We start from the raw sequence: 7,977 nt of genomic DNA on the forward strand, positions 1-7,977 counted from the left end.
GGGTAGGGAGAGGGAGAGGGAGAGAGAGAGGGGGGTACAGAGAGGGAGAGGGAGACAGGGAGAGGGAGAGGGAGAAGGAGAAGGAGAGGGAGAGGAAGAGGGAAAGGGAGGCAGCCAGGGTGAAATTGCAAGTGCGGGGAGGGGGTGGGTGGAAATTTCTGGCTATCAAGAATTTGCATTAAAGAGCAAAATTAGACAGGTTTTAGGGTACAGCTCATCATTTCTGAGGTTCTGTACAAAAGGAAGTAAATGAGGATGCCTGGCCCATAAAGAAGCCACAATAGAGGTAGAGGTTCTGGGATCATCCTTGCAAGCTTGGTGACATGACAATAAAAGAGAAGATGAGACAACCCTCAAATGAGTGGGGGCAGGGAGGGGGGAGCCCAGCACCAAACCTACAGAACACTTACATGGAAGGAGAGAGGAAAGAGCAAGAGTTCATCCCTGATGCTCCTGCCCTAGGTATGGCTGCTGTACCACATGCGTGTCAGTAGGTGGCAGAGAGGAGACAGGATATGAGTATGCTCAGTGTTCTGACCTGGTGAACATCTGAATGATAGTAGCCTAACATTCCCTGAAAAACAAAAACAAAAAAACGAGCCGGAGATGACCACCAGTTTGGCACCAGGCCAGCCCGAATAGGATCCCAGGACAGGAACAAGCCAGAGGCTAGAAGAACCCCACCTGGGACTGTGGGGCCCCAGGCAAGAGCAAACCAGAGACAGATGACTCTTACAAGGGGCCACCAGGGCAGGCTGGTTGAGGAATGAGCCGAAGATAACCACCAAGCTGGTGCCCCGGGGCACAGGCAGGGAGCTAGACTAAGATGACTACCAGTCTGGGGCTGCACAGACTTGTGGAGGCAGACCATGCCCGAGATGAATCCGGCCCAGTGCCATAAGCCACAAGTGGGCCTTAGCACTCCTGAGATCACTCCTGGGACCCCAGACATGCAGAGACACCAGGTGCCACTACAAAGAACAAGAAGTTGTAGAGAAATGGAAGAGAAACAGAAGGATGTGGCACAGTGAAGAGAGGCAGAACTAGAGACTCGAGGGTAGTGAGGGACGGCATGTTGTAAGTGATGCCACCTAGGACCAAGATGGGGTCCATGTCTGGGTCCATGGCCCTGCAGCAGCAGGGGTCTGTTACTGCCAAAGGCCATGCAGATGTCCCAAGTTTGGACTGCAACTCAGGGACATGTTGATGTCTGAGGGCTGTGCAGAACTGGCCCCACCCATCATTTGGGCATCCTGAGAAATCAGACCCTGGGGCCATGACAGCAGAAGAGCTGACCCTACCCCTAGCCAGCTATAATACATGGAAGAGCAGACCCGAACATTGTGGGAGTTGCAGGTAGCTGGTCTGAGGATACAAGTGTGGGAGAGCTGGCCTTACTACCTATCTCCCATTGGGTGGCATGGAAAAGAGAGATACCCTCCTCCATGCTCAGGTCATGGGAACAGGAGAGCTGCTCCTTCCCCTCACCAGCTGCAGCACTCAGGAGAGTGGGCCCTGCACCTTACCTGGGCAGCACACTAGAACTGTTGCCCTGAGCGTGTCAGCATGGGAGAACTAGCCCTGCCACTTGTCTGCCATGAGGTGACATGGGCAATGGAGAGATCCCACCCTCTGATCCCGCCCCCAGGAGAGCTGGCCCTAAGGTCTCAGAGCAGGAAAGCTGCCCTTGCCCCTTGCCTGCTGCAGCACCTGGGAGAGCAAGGCCAGCACCTTACCTGGGCAGTATAGTAGAGCTGACCCTGTAGGTGAGCTGGTCCTGAGTGCATGAGTGTGAGAAGCTGGCCCTGCCTCTTGTCTGCTGTGTGGTGGTGTAGGTGAGGGGGAGATCCCCTCACCTCCCTTGTGTCCTTGACAACCACAACTGGTCATGTCCCTCATTGTCTGCAACAGTAGGGAGAAGGAGATGAGTGGGATTGGGGTGCACAATGTGAAATTCATAATGAGCCCATTAAAAGGTCTTTTAAACAGTCCATCCCTGTGGAGAACTGAAGGCCAGAGGTGGACTCTCTGAGAGGTCAACAGAGCAAAAGAGGAGTAGCCTGAAGTACCGGAAGCTGCAGGCAAGGTGGGGAAAATGGTCAGAGAAGATTTTTGAAAGGGCAACAAGAATTCATTGAGCATCCTGTCTTACCTTCTGAGTTGTCTGACGCTGACATAGAACTCTGTAAAACAGACCAAAAACAAAACAAAAACCTGAAATATGATGATTCTTGTTCACTGGAATGTGAATTAGTCATATCTAACAGAAAGCAACGGGTTAAGGTCTCTTGTGGATAAACTCAGTTTTGTATTTGTAAATTTATTCAATTTGGAATTCCTATATAAATGTGATAAGTTTGAATTTTCCTTTGAATCAGTTGAGATATCTTACTGTAAATAGCCCTCAGTTGTTGGTGATTAAACATAATTTGACATGAACTCATTTTATGTTTATGTGGAAGTTGTTAAGTTTTTTCAAAATGATCCTACCACAGAAGAAGTAACAGAAAAGTCAGTATTAAGTCTTGTAACTGCCGCAGTCTGTCGGCAGGCTCACGGGAACTGAAGGCAGAGCACAATGCCGGGCGAATGATAAATAAAGACAATGCAGAAACTTGGCTGTGAAGGATAGAGAGGAAGTATTTTCTAGATGGCATCAACTTGTGGGAAGAAGGAAGAAATTTGTGTTTTCTTTAAGGGCATGGCTTTATTTTGCATATTACAATTCCTCCCTCAAACTGTCAGTCCTTTGATAAACTACACAGGGCATAATAATCACTGTGAACCAGAATTCCTATACGGGATCTGTGTGGAAAGACTGATTGATAGAACTTGAGTGATATGGAAAGGTTGGAATGGTGCAGATCCAAAGCCTAATTATCTTGTCTTGGACTAGTTTCAGCCCTCTGTCCTTGTATCATTTCCTTGCCCACCGCTGTGTAGGATCCAACACTCTGTAACTAATGGATCAAACCCCTTTGGGGATCTATTGATTTAGCAGACCGTTAGTTTCCACCAACCCCAAAGCTAAGATTGTCGTCAGAGAGCACCTGAAGCCATAGGAGAGATTTCTCCTTCTTGTGGTAACCGAATCTTTTCCTTGATTTATGGTTTCCTTTGTTCTCTTACCTACATCTCCATAGATGGCTCTCACACGGCAACACAGAACCTGCCGTATCCCGGGATGTGGTCACTCACATTTGGCTCCAGAAGAAATTACTTTTTACTCCCTTTAAGCTGGTAGCTGGATTTTTGCATAGAACTCATGGTAGTGGCAATCATGGAGCTAGGGGAGTGGCTACTGAGGTGGTGGTGGAGGAGGACTTAATGTGGCATGAGGCCTTCTGTGAACAAATAAGTCCTAAGAGTCTTTTTTTTTGGAGACAGGACTATGTAGCCCATATTGGCCTTGAACTCAGGATTTCATCTTCCCTTCCAGTTCATGCCCCTGCCTCCCAAATGTTGGGGCTAGTCTTTAAATAAGAATGACTTGCATGTGTCTCCCTTTTCTACAATGATCTTGAAGACTGAGAGGCAGAGCACATGCTTCCTGGGCGTCACATCTCACAAAAGAAGCGCAGCATGGAGGGAAGGCCCCACAGTCAAGGATCTACGTGCTTGCCCTAGCTCTGATCTGCACAACCCACATCATCAGCTGGAGTGTAGCTCAGAGCCACAGCATGTGTTTAGGATACATGAGGCTCTGAGCTCTATCCTGCAGCCCCATTGCCCCAAAAGACATGTATTCTAAGTGAAAATAAGTGGTTTGTAACATTTAAACTTGTAGGCTGTAGGCGCCTGAAAATCTACTTTTTTTTTTTTTTTTTTTTTTTTTTGCCACTATTCTGACATCCCTGAAAGACACTAGCATCTTACATTTCAGATTCAATGTTTCCCTGGCTGGAGAATGTATCAAAGGAGTGTTATTCAGATTCTGGCATTAGACCTACATAGTCAACCAGTGGCCCTGTGCTTGAATGGTTTCTCCTAGTTGCCCCCGGGGAATAAGGAATGGAGAATAGGAGAAGTTCCTTGAGGGTCTGACTTCAGAAGCTCAAGACTCACATATATCTGATTGTATATAAGAAAGGGACTGACCAACTGACTAAACACATTCTAGATTTATCCTTTCCATAGATCCCTTCTTCATCATTTTCAATCCTCAGCTAGTTTCAGTGAATGTCACAGAAAGCAAAAACAAGCAAACAAACAAAACCTAAGACTCAGAAAGTTTTAGTGGTTTGTTCAAGGCCACATGGTTAGTAAATGGTTAGTAAAACTCATATCTGTTTTCTCAAACCAGAGAGAATATAAATCTGGATTCTGATAGCGGGAAAGTCTGGTCATTATGCTCTTTGGAGGCTAATTTCTAAAAATGCCAGGTTGGCTTACACAGTAGCGCACGCCACATCTGGACACACTGCAAAGAGCCCAGGTCATAAAGGCTGGCATGGCCGTAGCCAAGCACCAACTGTGGGATGTCCTCATGTTCATCTTCTAAAGACTTTTGTCAGAGAATCTGTGGTCATCTCTTAGTTCTGTGGAAAAGATGGCAGTCAGGATCATGGTGTTGAGTAGAGCATCTGTCTCTGCTAAGAGCCGGAAGACAATATATGAACCAATGGAGAATAAAGGCAGAAGTCAAAACTACAGCCATGGGGTAAAAACTGGAAGCAAGCAGATCCAAGCTCAGTGGAAAGAAGAAATATTTGCCAATTAACCTTGCCAAAATAATGGGAACCACCCCCCCCCTTTTTTTAAAGGTGGCAATAATCAGGTGACCATGAACAATCACCACCACCACCATCACCAATAGACTGCACATACTGGGTTAAACCACATAAAACCACAAAAACAAACAATCACTTTTGACCTATAAAAACAGTCATTTTGAGTCAGACAAGCATAAGGAATAGCTTAGCAATCTGGGACTCCTCCTGTTAATGACCATCAAACTTAGATTCTATCCAATCATAGTGTACAAATCAGTGTACTGGCTACAAAACCAGGGAAGTTGATCTGACCTGAATTAGCTTTGAGTGCATGCACAATAAGCCAATTATTGGGTGTGCAAATGATTAAAATCTGTTGCATTATGGGAAGGGACATGCACAGTAAGGCTCACTTAATCCAAGCAAACTCAGTCAAACCAGGGACCCACCCAAACCACACCCATAGCAACCAAGCTCCTCCTCTTGAACCCCCATAGCAACCAAGCTCCTCCTCTTGACCCCCCTAAGAGGAACCCCCAACAATTGTCAGGGTCCTTCCGTACCTTTACCCACATGTCTCACTGTCAGTTTTGAGTTTATTCTTTTCTAAATTTTATCACTTCTTTGCTTTGAATAGGGTTTCCCCATTATTTTGTAATCTATGTCTACCTTTATATCATTTTCAATAAGATTTTCAATGAGAATTCAGAAATGTCCAAACTGGACTCCAACCACAATAACAATTTATTATATCTTTCTACCTCAGAGTAATTTTCAAACCTTCCCCACCCCCACCCCCACACACTGTCTCTCCTGTTTCACTGTTCTACCAGAATAGCTTACCACTTTCTTGCTGCTCCTCTCTGAGTCGTCTACAAGAATTCCTGCCTCAGCTCTTCACAGCGGCCAGTGCCTTCGTCTGCAATCATCTTTTCTCTGGATAAATGCCTGGCTTACTTTGCTTGTAAACGACCTGACAGCCCCTTCCAGACCAAGCAGCATACACAGCTCACTCTCCTGTCTACCCTCTGTGCTTGCAGCATTTTATCTCTATGTCCTTAGCGCTTCCTTCTCTGGTGGCCAACCTATTTATTGTCCATTCCCCGCTAATCCAGTGTGGTTCTGAGAGCCCGGCCAGCATTTTGTTCTTGGTATTACCCCGAGGGCTGGACATTGAGACACTATAGTACATGGTGAATAGTCAGCCAGCATTTGTAACTTGGATGAAAGAAAACTTTTATCGATGAGGAAACCAAGACTGAGAAAGAAAGGCAGGCACTGGGGAGATGGAGAAGAGCCCAGCCATTCGGATTGCATACTCTATACAAAGCCACACTGTGTCCCTTGATGGGTTTGATGCAGAGCCCGTGTGTCTGCTCTGAGGCGAACCGAATGCTTTTGCTTAATTGGGTCGGATGGCCCAGAGCTGCTTATGGTTTTTGAGGTTCTGTGTCACTTTGCTAAGTATTTATTTTGGTGAGGAAATGAATCACAGGCATTCTGAGGAGAGCCAGGTTTGGGATATCTGTCAGCCCCAGTCTTGTGTGATTCTAAGGAGCCAGCCTCTGCTAGGAATGTTGACAGGGTTTGAAAAGGGCTTTAACCAGTGTGTCTTTTGGGAAAAGGGAACATTGATCTGGGTCTCAAAATATGAATTGTCCCCAGGATGAGCCTGCACGGAGAGCACGGGAGGGAGAGCGGGCGTTTGTGCATAGGAAGACAAGACAAAGCTCCTAGTCCAGTTCCGGCTGCTGCAGGGTCTGTTCTCCCCAGGAGGTCGCCTCTGTGCTGCTAATTACAACATATAAAGGAAACAGGAAAGTGAGTGCTAATGAACTGATTTTTCTTTCTCTTCCCCCTAGGTGCTTTTTTTTTTCCTTCCAGAGAAGGATCCTTTGGATTTAGAACCCTGGGGCCTGGCAAGATAGGACCTATTAAGCCCAGCTGAACAAGCACTTTCTATTGTCAGGTCATGGCTAGAAGAGTGTTTGCACCAGGCGGTGGGGTGTGTGGTATGGGGTGATGCTACCGGTGTGGAATGCTACAGCATCACCAGTTCCAGACAACTCACATTTGGACAGCATCCCGCAACTTACAAAAGGCTTTTGTATATTTCATCTCATTGAGTGCTCACAGAAGTTTATGCACAAGGGCAAGGTAGCACAGGAAAGTGTGAGATTCACCTGTCCTGTGCTGCCCAGTTACACAGCACCGCTTAGCTTTTAACCTAGGCCTCATTCTGGAGTTGATACTTCTTTCTGACCCCTGGGGAAGTTGTTGATATTCTCCCAACACACATGTCTAAGGAGCAAAGGATGGAAATGGACAGATACCTATTACCCCTTTCTCTCCTCTGAAAAGACTTCTAAAACTAAGCAGTTTCAGTACTCAAAATCACCGGACACAGGACAGGGGCTGGCATTTCTGCTCTTTACTTTTTTTCTCTGTGCAGTCCTGGCTGTCCTGGAACTCACTCTGTAGACCAGGCTGGCCTTGAACCCAGAAATCCGCCTGCCTCTGCCTCCCAAGTACTGGGATTAAAGGCGTGCGCCACCACCGCCTGGCACCCACTACTTTTGATCACCTGTTTAACTCCACTGGAAAACTTGATAGGCATTCTTTGGATGATTAGCACGTTAGACAAATTATCTTAAACTTCCACTTGCTTTGAATTCACAGCAGAGATCTCCCAAGCCCCAGCAGATGAGGGTGACTAGAAAGTGGTCATCTTTGGAAATCTGATTGACCCTTTCTTTATTATTAGATATTTTCTTTATTTACATTTCAAATGATATCTCCTTTCACAGTTTCCCTTCTGAAAGAAAAAAAAAAAAACCTGTTCCCTCCCCCCTCCCTCTGCTCACTAACCCACCTTCTCCCACTTCCTGGCCCTGGCATTCCCCTACACGGGGCATAGAACCTTCACAGGATCAAGGGCCTCTCCTCCCGTTGATGACTGACTAGGCCATTCTCTGCTATACATATGTTGCTGGAACTATGAGTCCCACCATGTATACTCTTTGGTTGGTGGTTTAGTCCCTGGGAGCTCTGAGGGTACTGGTTAGTTAATATTGTTGTTCGTCCTAAGGAGCTGCAAATCCTTCAACTCCTTGGGTCCTTTCTCTACCTCCTTCATTGGGGACCCTGTGCACAGTCCAATGGATGGCTGTGAGCCTCCACTTCTTTATTAGTTGGGCACTGTCAGAGCCTCTCAGGAGACAGCTATATCAGGCTCCTGTCAGCCAGCACTTGGTGGCATCCACAA

The 7,977-nt window shown here is 46.7% G+C and overlaps 1 pseudogene; it reads left to right on the forward strand.

The window, feature by feature from the left end:
- Positions 1 to 452: 452 nt before the first annotated feature.
- On the forward strand, positions 453 to 572 carry LOC116094593 (annotated as a pseudogene).
- Positions 573 to 7,977: the final 7,405 nt, after the last annotated feature.

This window comes from Mastomys coucha, unplaced genomic scaffold, assembly GCF_008632895.1.
Source record: "Mastomys coucha isolate ucsf_1 unplaced genomic scaffold, UCSF_Mcou_1 pScaffold16, whole genome shotgun sequence".
NCBI classification, from domain to species: domain Eukaryota; kingdom Metazoa; phylum Chordata; class Mammalia; order Rodentia; family Muridae; genus Mastomys; species Mastomys coucha.